Source organism: Ambystoma mexicanum, chromosome 8 (assembly GCF_040938575.1).
Source record: "Ambystoma mexicanum isolate Mex_15411 chromosome 8, UKY_AmexF1_1, whole genome shotgun sequence".
In the NCBI taxonomy this organism is placed as follows: Eukaryota; Metazoa; Chordata; class Amphibia; order Caudata; family Ambystomatidae; genus Ambystoma; species Ambystoma mexicanum.
The window spans coordinates 605007611-605025507 of record NC_090929.1 but is presented as its reverse complement, the minus strand read 5'-3'; positions in this window follow the sequence as shown (position 1 = coordinate 605025507).

The window sequence follows — 17897 nt, the reverse complement described above, 5'->3', positions numbered from 1 at the left end:
TTGAGACATATACCCGTGCTCTTTGTAGTGGAAGAGATGTGTGGCTACCAAATGAAATGCGTTCCCAGCAAATAATTACATGTAATATGTGGGCTACCCCAATGCAAACAGTTGATGCTGTAGCAAGGGCAAAACACGTAACAGACCCTAACCCCATCACTTACCCTGTCCGCTGCCATGTTTGGGTGCCACTCTAGATTCAGACATGTTAATGTCATGTGGATTCCCTTCAATAGGTCATTTTGGGGTTTTCAGCACCCTGTCCTTCTCCTCTGCCTACAAACTGTATATGTGTTTCTCTATATTTTGACATTCTCTTATGCCTACAAAATGCATGTGTGATTCTCAGAGCTTTGATCTTCCACTAAACCCACCACATTCGTGTGGGGTTCTCAGTCTTTTGGTCTTCTCTGCTAAAAGAAGGACATGGTGTTCTCAGTAATTTGGCCTCTCCCTATGTCTAGCAAATGTATGTAGGTTTCTCAATGCTTTAGCCATCTCCTGTGTCTACTAAATGCATGTGGGACTATTAGTGTGTCGGCCTTCTCCTCTGCCTACAAAGTGCACATGGGGTTCTCAGTGATTTGTAATTCTAATCTACCTACAAAATGCAGATGGGGTTCTCAGTGTTTTGGCCTTCTCCTTTGCTTACAAAATGCATGTACTGCTCTCAGGGCTTTTGCCTTCTCTGCCTACACAATGTTCTGGGGTTATCATTCCTCTGACCTTCTCCTCTACCTACAAGAAGTATGTAGCATTCTCAGTTTTTTGGGCTTCAACTAAACATAGGAAATGCATTTGGGGTTCTCAGTGCTTTGGTCTTCTACCCTGCCTGAAAATCTAGCTATGCATCACACTTCGTGAGTTGCTTCCAGGGTTTTTTTCCTCAAGATCCATCACCCTGGATAACTGTTATGGGTCTACTGACTCTGAAAGGGTCACCAGGCCTATCTTCATTGGTGAAATTCCTCTGGTTGCAGACCAAACTGCGACCATCTTTCTTCTGTTGGCTTGAGACCTACTCTGCAGTCATTCTTCCCCATGCCTCAGGTGGTGAACCTGTGTGCCAAGCTCTTTGATGTGCTTCCTCTGACAGCTGAGAGGTTGCTGTCCTCTCTGGAGCTAAGGATTGTAAGTAACATGTACTTACTCCCTCATTATAATGACTGGCGACCTATCAGTACTGAAATTAAACCCTATGGACAAACTTTCTGGAACTCCTAAAACTAACAACATGTCAATAATATGTACTTACCTATATACTGCCATTCCACATTTGTTCCCAGTTGGGTCCTCAATGTTTTAGAGCAATCGTGATTTTAAAGCACCCTTTGATTTTATATCCCTTTCATTGTTGTAAGTCACTGTTTTTCACACCTGAAAGCCTTTGTAAAGCAGTTAGACCTATAATAACCAGAACACTCTTTTTTCCACTAGTTCTAAAGGTGATTTGTATCTGCTACAGATCATGTACTGTTCCTTTAGCTATGAATTTGGTTGTTATCATGTGCTGGTCCTTGCATAGGCTTTTCTGAGTAGAAATCACTGCTCTGCACTGTCATTGCAAATTACACAGTGATATAAATACATTTTATCGCACTGTTTTACTCTCCTTGGAAGAGTTTGAAATCTCTGTATCGACACCTTTATGTTGTTAAATAGCTTGTACCTAAATCTGCTACTTAACAAGAAATATATACATGCCCCTTAATTGGTCCACATCCTAAACAGCCTATGCTTACCTGTGAATGTGCATATCGCTTAATTGCGCTACTACTAAACAATATATTTTTCAATGTGTATGCTCTGTAGACACTGCTTTAATTTGTGCTTTTGGGTTGACGAATTGTACCTTATTACCAATTGTCTCCCCTCCTAAATTGGAGTATAGTTTCTTTGTCTTGATACAAAGATGTGAATCTGCTCTAGCTTGATGCCAAACCCTGCCTTGCAAAGCCAGAGGGTTTCTCTAAGCCCTCCCCGGAGGACTCTTGAAATATCTCCCTAACAGATCTGCATTTCCAGGATCAGATGTCCTGCAACAACCCCATTCATTATTTATTTCCCAGTCAAGACGCCCCTCCCTCAGTTAACGCTGGGCCTCATTACGAGTCCGGCGGTAACCTGCCGGTTTTTCCGGCTCGGTTACCTCCGGACTCGTATTACCATTTCGCCTCCGTGATTCCCGGAATTACCGGGGCATTACAGCCCCGGTGACCCGGGAATTCCAGAGGCAGAATTCGGTAAACCCCCAATCCCATTGAGTCCCATAGGACTCAATGGGAATGGGGAAGTGGAAACACAGGCACCATCTTGTGATGGTGCCAGTGTTTCCACATCCACCTGCAGGCGGGCCGTGTGAAACCCGCCAGTTCAGACCTAGCGGGAATGACACCTCTGCCTGCAGGACTCAAGATCACCCGGTATGGAAACAACGGTGGCGGCGGGTTTACCGCCAACTTTTATTTCCATGCTGGGTGACTTGTAATGAGGCCCAATGTCTTGATTCTGACACACTGGCCTAAGAATATTCAGCAAAATGAGTTTCATTTACTTCTTCCTTGGTGGTCCATCTGCTCCCTCTGTCTCTAGTTTCTCTTGGTCCGATCCTCCTACAAGGATTCTCTAGGTTCTAACACTCCCAACTAGATTATCCATTTCTAGATCCTGACAAACCAAAATAGATTATATTTCACAAGAATCTGGCCGGGTTGTAAGACTTCAACCTCTGATACTTCCAAATGACTGCCCATTTCTAGGTTCTGCCCTCCCACCTGGAAGGTCCGTCTCTAGGGTTTGATACTCCCATAATGCTTGTCTGTCTCCTAATTCTGACACTTCTAACTGGGTTGTAAATATTAAGGCTCTGATACTCCCACCTGCGCATCAGATTTCTAGGTTCAGGTACTTCCGGCTGAGTTGTCTGGTTCTAAGTACTGAAAATCCCAATAGGATTGTCCATTTTGGTTATGATAATCTTACCTGGGTTGTCTGTCTCTTTGTGCTGATACCCCCACCTGGGTTGCAAACCTTTAAGCTCTTGTACTAACAGTGCTGTTTTCCCTAGGTTCAGATACTTTCACCTGGGTTGTCCCTCTCTGGGTTCTGATACTCCCTCCTTGGTTGTCAGTCTCTAGGTTCAGATACTTACACCCTTACACCTGGGTTACCCATCACAAGGTTTTGATTCTGCCACCTGGGTTACCCAACTCTAGGTTCTGATACTCCATACCGGGTTGCGACTATCTTGGCTCTGATACTCTCACTGGAGTTGTCTGTCTCCAGTTCCCATTCTCTCACCTGGGTCATTTGTCTCTATATTCTGATACTCCCACCTGGGTTGTCCATCTCTCGGTTGTGATGCAACCACAAGGGTTTTTAGTCCTTAGGCTCGGATATTCCCACCTAGGTTGTAAGTCGTTAAGTTCTGTTGCTCTCAATAGGAATTGTCTCTTTCTAGGTTCAAATACTTTCACCTAGGTTGTCCATCTCTGGGTTCTGATACACTTGGGTTGTTCATCTCTAGGTTCAGAAACAAACACCTGGATCACCCATCACTAGGTTCTGATACTCCCGACCGTGATGCGACTATCTTTGCTCTGATATTCCAACCAGAGTTATCTTTCTCTAATTCCCATACTCTCATCTGGGTCGTTTGACTCTATTTTCTGATACTCCCACCTGTATTGCCCATCTATGTTGTGATGCACACACATGGGTTATCAGTCCTTAGGCTCTGATATTCCCACCTGGGCCCTATCTCTGGGTTCTGATGCTCCCACCTGGGCCCTATCTCTGGGTTCTGATACTCCCACCTGTGTTGCCCATCTATGTTGCGATGCACACACATGGGTTTTCAGTGCTTAGGCTCTGATACTCCCAACTGGGCCCTATCTCTGGGTTCTGATGCTCCCACCTGGGCCCTATCTCTGGGTTCTGATACTCCCACCTGGGTTGTCGCTCTCGGTTCAGATTCTACCACCAAAGTTGTAAGTCTCCAGGTTCTGATACACCCCCCCTCGGCCACCCCCACACTAATACTGTCAGTCTCTAGGTTATAATAATACTCTTAACTCGTTTTTTGTATTCCTGGGCTCTAGGTGCCCTTTATGCATGTGTGTCGTTTTTTAAACCTTGCACATATAGTGACCTCCGCCCCGACTTGTTTGTGGTGGTGGGAGAATGTGAAAGGGATGGATGGGGGCAGCGGATGACTCTCAGTTCGGAGCGTGTGACTCACCCCAAGCGGTTCTTCATCAGCTAATTGCTCCCTGCCCCATGGCACTTCATTTCCCTCCGCCCCCTGGATATCTCCCTGCCAGTCTAAAGAGGGAACGTGCAGCGACCTTGCAAGCGCGAGCGGCGCCACTGAAGGACACTCAGAATCAAGAGATAGCATTTAAGGAATAAGTAATGCACCCTCCTCCCCCACCCCAGAGAGGCAGGCTCTAAAATAACCCTAATCACGCACAGCTCCTCTGGGAGGGCTAGAATAATCCAGCCTGATTCGTGTTTAACCCTTTGGGGATGACAGACTGAATGTCAGCACAATGGCCCCCTTACCCTTTCAGAATAAAGAGAGGATGCTTTCTTGTGTGTTTTAGAAGTCCCTGTAATCTATGAAGGTTTTAACAGGAAGCTGTTTGTGTCGGTTGAGGCCCAAAATACAGGGCTGGCATTAAGCAAAGGCAGTTTGCAGGATGGGCCTTGGAAGCAGAAGCTTACCCTGCATAACTACTTTGCCAGCCCCCACAGTGGAGCCGGTAAGAGCTGCTTCCTATCACGTTGCCTTTCCTCTCCCGACCCCACCGCCCTCTCCCCCAGGCCACTGTGAGGCGTTATCGGCTCCCAGGTAGCCCACCGTCCCACCGCTTCACTAGGTGCTGGGGGTTCATATAAAGGCCCTTCGGAAAACAAAAAAGTGACACTGAAGTGCCTGAAGAGGGAGTCACATTGTCTCCCAGGTAAGGGTGATTACAATAGCAATGGTACCATTTGCATGCAAAAGCCACACACAGCTCCAGTTAGTTACTGACATGTGTGCCATGTCTCAAGGTAGTTTTCTCAAAATAGATCCTAGATTTGAAACCATCTACTACATTTCAATGGTGTATGCCTGCTAACACACACAAACATTTTGGTAACATTTCAAATCTGCATAGTAACACTCTGCATGTCTGTGCCAAACACTGACAACACGCCGGTAATCATAGCAAAGGATTGTGTTGAAGAGTGTCTTTAAGTCTTAGTAGTACAGTAGTTAACTCTGAAGATTGTTCAGGCTCGCATTACTTTTGTCATCCTGCCTGGAATAATGCACTGCAATCATACTTTTGATTTACAGTCTTCTGCTTGCATCTGTATATTTGTTTGTTTTAGAATGTGATTTGTGTACTTTTCAAGTCATTTCTATGGTCCTTGTTATCTGCCAAAATAGGGAGGCAGACAACATTGAACATTTTCATATTGTACACTATTCAAACAAATGTTAAGAAATGGTTACAAATACAGTTGTGTGGTTCCATATAGAATAATCACGGTGAGTGTTCATATATTGCACATCATTAAGTTGTTGGTCTCTTGAAAACGTCTTGTAATTTAAGTTCCCATGATACCCACTAGTTTAAAAAATTTGTACCACTTTCGGTGATGTCACTTCCAGTGAAGTTCATACATATGACCGAAAAACCTTTGGTGCACAGGGCTTGCAAATCCTAGTAGAGGCCCTGCCACTATGTTTGAGGGACAGCAGTGACTTTGGGATGTTCTTTAGGGAAAAACGGGTGCCACTGATGGGCTAGGATTTGCTCATATGATTGGCAGGAGCAAAGGACCTAGATGGTTCTTTAGATCAAGCTCTCATGTTAAAGCTCTTATTTTAATGAGAATAGTTTCAGCTTCATAGTTAGCACTTTCAGTGCCACCTAATAGCCAAAACTAAAAACTGGGGGGTAATAGAATTACCTCAAATGTGTAAGGCCTCCTTTTCATGAGTTGTAAACACAAAAGCGGGAATATCTCCAGCGTATACATAGAGGCATTACCTCCAGTGGAATTACCTCCGGAGGTAATTCCTCCATTTCCAATTGAGTGTTATGTAACCTCAGAAAGCAGACTAATAGTTCTAGTAGTTGTTGTCATTTATATAGCGCATTTTCCCATTTGTATGGCATCAACACGCTTTGTGGGAGTAGCGCCCTTGGAGACCCAAGTCCAGTTATTGGAAACATTCTCAGAGAAGGCTTAAAGTGAATGTGCGCACTTGGGCAAAATTAGGAATTAGGTGGGCTGGCTAGGCTCCAGTAATCAACCCAAGAGGTCAGGCATGTGGACGGTTGCTGAGGGAGGTCACGACAGACCGCTAGTGCAAGAGACTCGATATGTGACCAGCTAGACTGAAAATTGGCATAGGTTGTCGCTGTATTCTAATGGCAGTCTGGTATAAGGGCAAAGCCATTCTGTGTCCAGATAGACCAAATTTGTAGTAGTGGTAGCTGCATTCTAAAGTGTGTGGACGGATAGGCGTGCAGCAGATGTCCACCGAAGTGGTGCGTTTATACATACTTTAAGCTCAGATGGAGTTCATCTTTGATCTCGCTGAGTGATCCGGACATCCGAGTGAAGAAGACAAACTACCCTCATTTGATCTTCTGGCCTTTGTAGACAAGCTACCCTCAAAGTCCTCTAAGCGCAAAATAGACCGACTATCTTACACCATCTTCTAAACATGGCAGCCAAGATGCCTCAAGATCTACACTCATAAGATCTTCGAGAACAACAGGCTAACTGCAAATCATAATCAGGTGTACATTCCATAGTTTCCCGTGACGGTAAATGTTATTCCGTTTCAAAGAATCATCACTGCTAATACCTCCAAACACCTAATGAGGTCCATACACAGAAAATTCATTATTTTTCTCCCGGCTCAAATAAGTTTTCTCCTATCAGGTTCCCCTTTGGATGGGCTGGAAGAAGACTACAGCAGCACTGTTTTCTTTTTTGTGTTTTGTTTTAATTTATTTTTGTGAGTCAGGGCAGCAGCAAGAACAAAGTGGCAGAGGTCAGTAGGCTGTTATGACACTATTAATGGGCCCTTCTCTGCTCACAGCCACAGAAGGAGCCAATGATGGTCATGGGAGGCAAAACATTGGGTTTCATTATGGGTTTGGTGGTAATTTGGTGGTAATTAAGTTCCATGTGTTTTACTGCTGTCACTTGGTCCTGTGAAATTATCATTAAATTCTGACTGGTAGCAAAGAGGCTTAATCCCCATTTTTCGAGTCAATGCGACCCCATGGGAATTTTTTTAGACTTGCACTAAGCCACCCAATGTTTGGAGGTGAAATGGAGGATTTAGAGTGGCAGCATTTCCATTACTAATATTTGATTGCCCTGTTCACACATACTGCCGGACGCATAATGAGTCCCAATATCAGTTAAGCTTCTCTTTCATCTTAACTGTGCACTCAGTCTTGCGTGCCTAAGTGCCTAAGTGTTCAGCCAACTCGGGCTTAGAGATGGGGCTTATAGGGAGCAATGGAGTTAAAAAAAAAAAGATGACAAGAAAAGTGAAATGACAGGAGAAATGAAAAAGAGAAAATGAAGACCAGAAGAATGACAGAGATAGCAAGTACAAGGGAAACTGTGAGAAGGAAGAGAGAAGAAGAGAAGAGAAAAAGATGGACAAAATGAAAGCGAGGAGGTAAAAAAACAAGAGTAAAATAGGTTAAAAGGGAAATGAAACGTGGACAAACAGTGCACAAGAAGATAAAAAGCTGTGCATGAAATGAAATAGAGGATGAAAGAGATTGTCATACACAGAAGAAAAGGCAATGGACACAAATGGAGAAAAAAGGATGGAAAAGGAAGAGAAAGATGAAAAGAGATTAAACGGCAGAGGTAAACATGGAAAGGAATGGGTTTCTTACAGAAGGTCAGGAGTGGAGACGTGAAAAAGAATGGAGGAAATCGAAGGGAAGGCATAGTTTATGTTGAGGTTTAAGTAAGAGGCAGAGGAGGAAGATAGCGATCAGATGAGGACAATGAGAGAGGTGAGAGGGAGGAAGCTGGATTAGAGCGGATTTGGAGGGGGTAAAGAGGGACAAATGGAGGTCAGATAGCTGACCGAGTTCAACGCTTGCTTCAGCGATCCCCGTGCAACCTGCCAACACAGTTTGGAATCCCCAGAGAGCCAACTAAGCCCTTAGTACACGCAGCTCGATAAAAAGAATAGCATTACATCGGAGATAAAAATAGAAGCTGTTATTAAAGAGCTTAGTAGCGGAAGTAATCTTGAACTCTGCAATATATTAAAAAGCCTGGGCATGGAAGCTGGAGCTGAGAGAGAAATTAGAGGATGGGGAGGGGGGATTTGAAAAGAAAGCGAGAGAGGCACAGGGGGCGGCCGTGCTGCCAAGAAGCGGGAAGACCCTCCAGAAGGGTAGGCAGCCCTGGCCTGGACTCAGCTCTGTCCAGGGGCCAGAGGTTCCCTGTGGGTCTAGTGCTGCCTCTTGATGCCCCAGATTGGTCAGATGGTGATGAGAGATTTAGAGGTTGTATTCCATTTTTGCAATGGGCTCTTCTGGTGTTTAGGTTGTACTTTTTTATCATGCTCTATGTTTTATTTAGTATCTTTATATATTCGTTGTTGGTCTGTATGCGCCATCATACCTGAGGGTCCACTGTGCGCGATATAAATAAATAAATGCAAATGCAAATAAAATGTATTGGTACATTCCATATAACCGCGAGAGAGGAAAGGAAGGCCCAAGAGCGAAGAGAATGAGAGAAGAGTAAGAAGCTAAAAAGAAATGAAAATGTCTATAAAAACACATTGATTTAAACAAATAAGAGTGATAGGGAAGCTGGCATGATTTACTGTTTGCTTTGGGGGCCTCTTAAAATGACATTGCCCCTACCCCCATGAAGGTTGCAGTGCTGAAGACCTATTCTGTGCAGGTCAAACTTGCACTGCTGTTGCCCATGCTGGACAGCTTTTGCATTGGGAAACCGTGTCCTGCACTTGTTGGCAATATGCCAGGGAACTGGGGGGTGGGTGTGCTTGTGCTCGCTTGTGTGTTCTAACCGCGGTGGGACAGTTCAGAGCACAGTTGTTTGTCAGATGTGTGTCAGTCCTAGTCCTGGAATAGCCCAGGGGCCGGTAATTTAGGATGGCGGTCCATTGGCAGAGCGGCGGTAGGCCCCAGATTGCCATGGCAGAGGATGCCGTAGGTCAGGTGATTACATTGGCAGAAGTGGTTGGTCTACATGCTGGAATAATTGGGTGCTGAATGCGGCTGCACTTCTCGCTCATAAGCTCCCGTCTCCTCCCCACCCAAATTGTGACGTGCAAGAGAGTGGAACTTTTATCTTGATGCGTCTGCAAAGGCTGTTTAAGCAGTTCAGTGACACTGTCTAATTGCCCTCGGAGATGGCAAAGATTGTGCAACTGTTCTGTTCCTATAATGCAGGCATTCCTGTGATCATAGGTGTTTACACAGCTCCTGGCGGGCACTGAAATATTGCACAGAGGAGTTAACGACTGAATCGAGTGTGTCAATGATGAACTTTAGGGACAAATGATCCCTGTTTTTTTAAAGTTGCCTTTTTGACAATAGGTGCTGTGTGCTAGGGGGTCTGATTCTGGGTGGAAATAGCCTGCCCCCCTAACAGGATTTTACTGACATACAATGATTTGCTCAGGATCACTCAATGTGTTCCAGTGAGAAATCTGCTGTCCCCTTCCACCTGCTCATCCCTTCGAAAATCACATGCTTTCTCGTACCCCTTCCAAAATCTTCTGCCCCCCTCTTCCTCTTCCATCCATCTCCACTTCTCCTACCCTAAGCCCCTCACTACTTTTGCCTTTCATTCACTACCCCCTTCCTCTTCCATCGGTTCACACAGTGCTCTCACTTTCTATCCACTCTCCCCTCCCTGTAAGGAAAACTGCCTTTCCCACAAAACGAATAATATAAATCGTATAATGCAGGAAGGGGTGGACTCGGAGCCAAAAGAGGCCATGAAAATAATATTCCAAGTGGCCCCATATTACACATTTTCAACAAGACCACTTTTTCCTATGGGAAAGTTTGGAAATACCACAGAAAAGAGGCCCAGGGTGCAGAGGCCTATCGGGAAATTTCCAGAGTTCCTTATAGGCCAGTCCACCCCTGAACGCAGGCCCCTGAACAAGAGCCTCAGAGATGGATTCCATGTAATCATGCCCTGAGAAAGAAAGAACGAATGCCTATATTGAGCAGTACAAAAGCTATAAAGAAAGTACAAAAGCAAAGGAGAAGCAAGAGAAAATGCAGAAGCATCAGTCTACTGACTTCCCTTCCCAACTGCTCTCCTCTTTCTATTGCATACACGCCCGTCACATTTCAGAAGCAGTCCCCCTTACCACCATTCCTGTTTACCAACACTCCCACATATCTTTCTGGCCTGGCTGAGCGGAATGGAGGATGAAGGCCTTTCTCTTCTGCAAGAGCTCCCAACTCTTATTCCATTTCATCTTCAGCACTTTAACAATCCCCTCTGAAAAATGGTTTCTACCACCAGGAATTAAGCTGTGAGAGATAGATACCCCAGAAGGCTGCATCATGGTAGGGGGCACGTTGTTGCTTAAAATCTGACATTTTGAAGCTCAAAACATGATTTATGCAGAATGTGTGCAGCACATGTTAAATTGAGTTGCGGGTGCAAGGGGGTGCCAGTCGGCTGGTGAGAGCTCCAGGGTGCCACAGCAATTGTAAATGCAACACATGCCCAGAACGTGACATACATGTTTTGAAACCTCTGCAGCTTTGTATGATGTATATGGAGGGTTACTATTAATACATATGGAGCAACACGGCTCTTTTAAATCATGAGTGAAGCATTTTGGAATAGCAGAGTTCGCAATTGAGGGGATCTGGGAGATAGCCCCTGCTTGTGGTCTAGAAGAGCCTGGTTAGCTTGTCACCAACAGCTACCAGGAGCTACTTTTGGCTCCCCAGGCGATTTAACTCTGTGCATTTGGGGCAATCTATAAATAAACATTAGGACACATCTATACAACATTTAAAGCATATGGAGTCAAAAATAATGGACAAAGTGATATGTTTTCATCTTAAGGTTAGATTTGCAGAACAGTTTGCCCTAGCTCCTAGTTCCCCAGTGGTAGATCCTGGTCACTGGTTAATGCAAGATACTCAGGAGCAACTTTTACCTTCTGCTTATCAAATCTTAATTTGGAACCTTGGAACAGTTTACACTGAGAACCGAATCACTTCTAGGGACACCTATTGGCAGGTAAAACACAATTAGATTCAATGATTTTCCCAAAATTCCACATTTTGGAAACGTGAATTTGAGCCTAGCATGACATGTAAGTACGTTACCACATATCTTCCCAGATCAAGTTGCTATACATATGTGTTAAAGTTTGGATTTCAAGACATAAAATAATACCACGCAGTATACAGCTGACTTTAAAAGGGCACACATGATGTGATGGACATGATAAACGAACCTGACAATGTATATATATATATATCAGTATAAAAACCTTTTGATCAAAAATAATTATGAGTCATGTTGTTTTGAATCCTAAATTGCACAGAGGCAAAATAGTAAGGAGTAAAACAGAGGAGAAATTGCCTTTCCTCTTCAGTGTTCACTTTGTGTCTGTACAAATGTAAATGCCTTCCAAATTAATGATTCCGGGAAGCACCTACAATGGATTTCTATTGAATCTGAATGCATTTACCAAGTGTAAAAGTCAGGCGGGTCCCATAAAAATCAATTGGCTGTCCACCAGCATGAAAAAGTGATGTGGCAAATTGGTGAAAAAGTGGTAGTAACAGAATTACCATCACTTTACTGCCATGTTTACCCACATGAATGCACTTGTTATAAGGCCCAGTGTATTCAATTGCTGTTTCTGAACAATTTCAAATTCTCCCTTTTTTCCTTCCCTTTTCACGTTCTCATACCATTTTAAGAAAAGGGTGCCAACGCAATGGCCTCTGCCAGTTTCCCATCAGTTCCTCTTGTAAATGGTGTGCTGCTGAGGCTCATGAAACATTAAGATCTTATTGGGAGGGCACACATAGCTCTGGCAGTTTTTCTTTGATGTGAGAGAGAGACAGAGTAGGGGGGCCCAGTCGGCATTTGACCCTTACCTGTCTGTTAAATCCACCTATTCCCCTGGTGTTTGTTTGGTGGAATCAAGGAACACTAGGCTTAAAATGGCTTTATTTCGTTTTTTGTCAGAGCATGTGTCTTGAGTACACCCTCACATTTATGGTAGGTGTTTGATCATGGGAACAATGTAGTATGATGTTTTGCTATATATCATTGTTAGTTTTATTTGTAAGTGAAACCTATGTCATTATTCTGCCTCCCCAAACCGCTGGTTCCTCTGGATCCCCATCATCCTTATCGGAGGGCCATCCCAGGAAACCCCTCCAAAACCACCACCCCGTTCCAACCATGCCATCCTTTCTCCAGCCTCACCAAACAGTGCCTTATACCCATCAAACTCACCATTCCTCATTCACCACTTATCTGACTTCTTTCACTTCCTGGTATTGCGCAATGGACTTTGTTGCACTCATTACATGCATACATCTCATTGTTCCATAGAGAAGGTACACCATGAACAATGCTATGAAATAGTTAATTCTGCACAGCATTTAGCAAATCCGGTGTCTGTTGTGCTTAGCTCCATTCGAGACTCCTGAAACAAGTGTGCTGCACAACGCGAAGCTTTCCAGCACCTCATTGCTTGGTGCAGTACCTGTGTCCAGCTACTTGGACTCATTACGAGGTGGTGGTGAGGTTAATCAGATGATGGCAATGGATTTACTGCCAGTTTTGGTTCTGTGTGATTTCCTCAATATTTTTTCCTCGTGGGAGAATACATTTAATTTCTTTGTTTTGTGGGACATTTTACCGCAAATGTATGCAGGTGGAGACCCCTCACAGCTGTCCCCATCTACTCTCTACCTTTTTTATTACTCTAACCCACCCCCCACATATATTTGTTGTCAAATTTGTGGTAAACAATTAAAGAATTCAAAGATTTCTACCTTGATGGAAAAAGCTGCGGTGTAACCTACATATCCCTCCATTTTTAAGCACCACTATATTACAACCATGTAGTTAAATTGCAGAGGACACATCTAGCACTTGGCTGGGATAATTTTCAGCTCATTCTGAATTAAACATGGACTTCATTATAGATGATTTTAGGTAGAAGATGGTGTCAGTCCGGATGTCCGTCGGTCCCAGTTTGCCTAGGAGAATTTTGCTTGACAACTGTCCCTGGGGCTTTGCAAGAAACATTACCTAAGCCCTGACATCGATTAATTGGAGGCAAAGGTATATTTGGCCTACAGAAATAAATAGGGAGCAAAGGAAGACTGCTGAGGGATAATTCTACGTGAAAAGGGAAGGAGAAAGGGAGAATTTGAAATTGTTCAGAAACAGCAATTGAATACACTGGGCCTTATAACAAGTGCATTCATGCGGGTAAACATGGGAGTAAAGTGATGGTAATTCTGTTACCACCACTTTTTCACCAATTCACCACACCACTGAATCCCGAGAATAAAGGAAATGTGGATGATTTCACTCTAGCGAATAGCTTGAGGGAAATTATTCACTTTACCACCAAACATCTGCAGATTGACCGCGGCGTAATTACCACTCAATTTAATCTGGCAAACTCTCCAAGGAGTCAGATGGACTGCAGAAATAGGGATTTACACTACGCTTACCCCCTCGTAATCATTCAGTAAATCCAGGGCGTTGAACAGTAGCAGCCGCAAATGAGGTAATTCCAATGTCATTTTGTAAAGGATTCCAATCGGGCGTCAGACACCGGACCAGTACCCTTGCCCTTAGCTTAGGATGTAGCGCTCAACTAGAATATTTTTTCTTTATTTTCTATGGATTCGGATTGAGATGGCACCCAAACTGTCTCACACCCCCTTTTACAAATGCCCCAGTCACAATGGACCATGAACCAGGCCGCTTAGTGGGAATACAATTTTTATTTATTTTAAATTTGAAGAAAATCACACAGTTTGAATATTGGGTAGCAATCACCAATGGGGTGATCATTACTGATGAAATATACATTGTTGACCTTCTGTTAGAACATATCCAAAGCACAGATGAATAGGAGCAATTTTACTGTTTGGGTAGATAGCACCTGAGTTAAGATTTCCCCTTAAAATGCTCCCTCAAACCCAATTAATCAATTTTTGAGTAGATAGAAAGGAGCAGCAAGGAGTCAGCCAGAAGTCAGGGATACTGGGCGCAAACAGAATTAAAATTCGACCTTCCCTCACGAAATAAGAGGCTAAAATCCTTTGCAATTGCATAAAATGACACACAGAATTGATAAGTAATTAATGTAAATGTGTGGTTGAATAAATGAGGTAAATATGATTTATCACAGTATCACGGATGTAATGTCATTAGCAACTACAAGGCAGGGTATCAACAAAGGGCATACAGTTCAAATAGCAACTTGAATGTAAGAACACAATGGAGCCGAAATCACACGTTGAAAAGTTGCATTTTCCACTTTTTGCAGTTTTAAATGTCATAACCGTTTAAAAAAAGAAACGGGTGAAATAGACAGAATCGGAATGCGTTTTTTAGGCTGGGTGATAGATGCACATCACAAGGATAATATAGAAGTGAAAGAGTGACTCTAGCTGAATAACTGGATGAGATTTTCAATGTGGAAGGAGATTCGGTTTTGGGAAAATAAAAGCAGTTAACAGAGAAAAATCGGTTTGGAAAGAAAGGACACATTTTACTAAAACTAGATTATCAAGACTAGATTGTTAAAGAAAGACACGGTACTCTCCAAGGTTAATTTGCAAAGTTAACCTTTTCACCCTGCGTTGAGCTCTATGTGGGAATTACTTTAATTATTCAAAATATGACTAAAGATCTATGCAAGACAGAAATTAATAGAAGAATGGTGTAAATTCTTGGAGATCAATGACAGGGGGCACAGAGAATTCTGACACTTTTAAACAAATAACCAGGGTATGGATATGATTACTTAGAGAGTAGGACAAAGACAAAGTATCAAGATGGGGGATGCTATGTGTTACTATGGGATGGGGAAATACTCACAATACACACTTGAGTTTGGGATTTGGGACAACCAACCGGGTTCTGGACTCAAAGGCTCTTTTCGCAGCACGGCAGGCTCTCCTAAGAGCAAACAGCTGGGCCTGTCTTGTCACTGTATAGCAAGGGTACAGCTGGCATGCAGGTAGTGGGGCAAAAAGCCGGTCTGGTCACAGGATACTTCCAAAAGGGTACCACAGCTTTTCCCCCTAGTTATTGGGATTTTTAGTGGGGTTTCTGAATCAATGGTCCTGCCTGGATAGGGTCAGCTATGCTTTGGCCTGGCAGTAGAACCTGGAATCTTGCACAGTCAAGGTGGAATATCTGGATACACAGGTGCTGGAAAATTCAGAAGAACGTCTGTCTCTGTGAGCTTGCCCCGTTATATAAGGTGGGTGACATCACAGAATGTATTGTTGGGCAGAACTAAGCTAGACCTACCCCTAACAACAGGATATGTCAGCCTATGTTGGTCACCTCCTCCAGGAGGGGACTCAGTTTATGGGGTTGTGTTTTATGAGGTACAAAGCCATCCCACAGTCATTTTTCCCAAAAATCAATTTGGACATAAATCACTCCTTTTTACAATTGTGGCACTATTGCAAATTACATAGGCAGACGACGTATTTCATGCAGAACATGGTATTCCAACTCCCAGGTCTGTACGACATTGTTTCACCCTTGTAATAATTTTTCGTGATTTTTAGTGGGACCTGCTTCACCCAAAATTCCACAATCTTAGATATGTGAATACATTATCATAGGGCATATTTCCTTTAATTTTTAACGTTCCACCCTATGTACTTTTCTCATGATTCACATTTTCCTGGTGTTTGTGTTCCATACATGCTATGGGCAGCCATGATATCTTGTTTTAAAGCCACAAAAATTACATTTAAACTGTAAAACCTTTACATTACTGCATTTTCCGGTCATAGAATTAACAGTCTTAACGTTTATTCATTAAAATAGTCTCTTGAGCCAGATGGGCTGGCCTTTGTCCTTCAAATATGGTCATTTCTGCCCAGGCTACCACCAATTTCAGTCTAGCTCAGGGTTTCCATGGAGTTTGTCTTTGGAGTTCCTTGGTTTGATGGGGAGTAAAAGTAACACATAGGTGTCCCAGAATCTATTGTGTCAAGCTGGAGCCCAGCCACCAAGTCTGATGAACGTGCTACATTCTCCCCCTTGGTCCATTCAGAGCATCCAGATGCTGGTCTTCTTGGGGGGATGCAATGTCATTTGAAAGCAGGGCAGGAAAAACCTGTTCTGTGGCTTCCAGTACAGCCAATGCATTTGCAGGGTAATTCATAGAAATTCGCACAAAAGTGGCGCACGCGACTGGCGCACAGCGTGCCCGTGCGAATGTCTGCGCCAGCAGCGTGCGCTAAAATCGATTTCCGCGCACAGCCTATTCATGGATTTTCGCATCCAAAACCAGCCGTGGCACAGCGTGGCGCAGCGACCCTGCAGCAGCGCCAGTTACGCCCCCAAGAACGCCCTCGCACAAGGAAAAGCCTTCAAAATCCCCAAATAATCGCAAAGGGCTGCGCTAACCCTGGACAAGTTCACAGGGCTGGCAAACAGCAAACGCCAAGCGGGGCAGGAAGTTCCACACGCGATTGTCCTGTGTATGTGTGCATTAGGGGTGCGCGGGAAGTATCACACGCAAAATCAGCAGGGTACGTGTATTTCAGGGGTGCACGGGAAGTATCATACGCGATTCCAGCAGGGTACGTGTATTTCAGGGGTGCGCGTGAAGTTCCACACGTGATTTCAGCAGGGTACGTGTATTTCAGGGGTGTGCGGGAAGTTCCACACGCGATTGGCCCCGTGCGAGCAGGGTACGTATATTTCAGGGGTGCACGGGAAGTTCCACACGCGATTGGCCCCGTGCGAGCAGCGCACGTGTATTTCAGTGGTGCGCGGGAAGTTCCACACGCGATTGGCCCCGTGCGAGCAGGGTATGTGTATTTCAGGGGTGCGCGGGAAGTTCCACACGCGATTTCAGCAAGGTACGTGTATTTCAGGGGTGCGCGGGAAGTTCCACACGCGATTTCAGCAGGGTACGTGTATTTCAGGGGTGCGCGGGAAGTTCCACACGCGATTCCATCAGGGTGCGTGTATATCAGGGGTGCGCAGGAAGTTCCACACGCGATTGGCCCCATGCGAGCAGGGTACGTGTATTCCAGGGGTGCGCGGGAAGTTCCACATGCGATTTCAGCACGGTATGTGTATTTCAGGGGTGCGCGGGAAGTTCCACACGCGATTTCAGCAGGGTACGTGTATTTCAGGGGTGCGCGGGAAGTTCCACACACGATTCCATCAGGGTACGTGTATTTCAGGGGTGCGCGGGAAGTTCCACACGCGATTGGCCCTGTGCGAGCAGGGTACGTGTATTCCAGGGGTGCGCTGGAAGTTCCACACGCGATTTCAGCACGGTACTTGTATTTCAGGGGGGCGCGGAAAGTTCCACTCGCGATTGGCCCCATGCGAGCAGGGTACGTGTATTTCAGGGGTGCGCGGGAAGTTCGACACGCGATTTCAGCAGGGTACGTGTATTTCAGGGGTGCGTGGGAAGATCCAAACGTGATTTCAGCAGGGTACGTGTATTTCAGGGGTGCGCGGGAAGTTCCACACGCGATTCCATCAGGGTACGTGTATATCACGGGTGCGCGGGAAGTTCCACACGCGATTGGCCCCGTGCGAGCAAGGTACGTGTATTCGAGGGGTGCGAGGGAAGTTCCACACGCAAT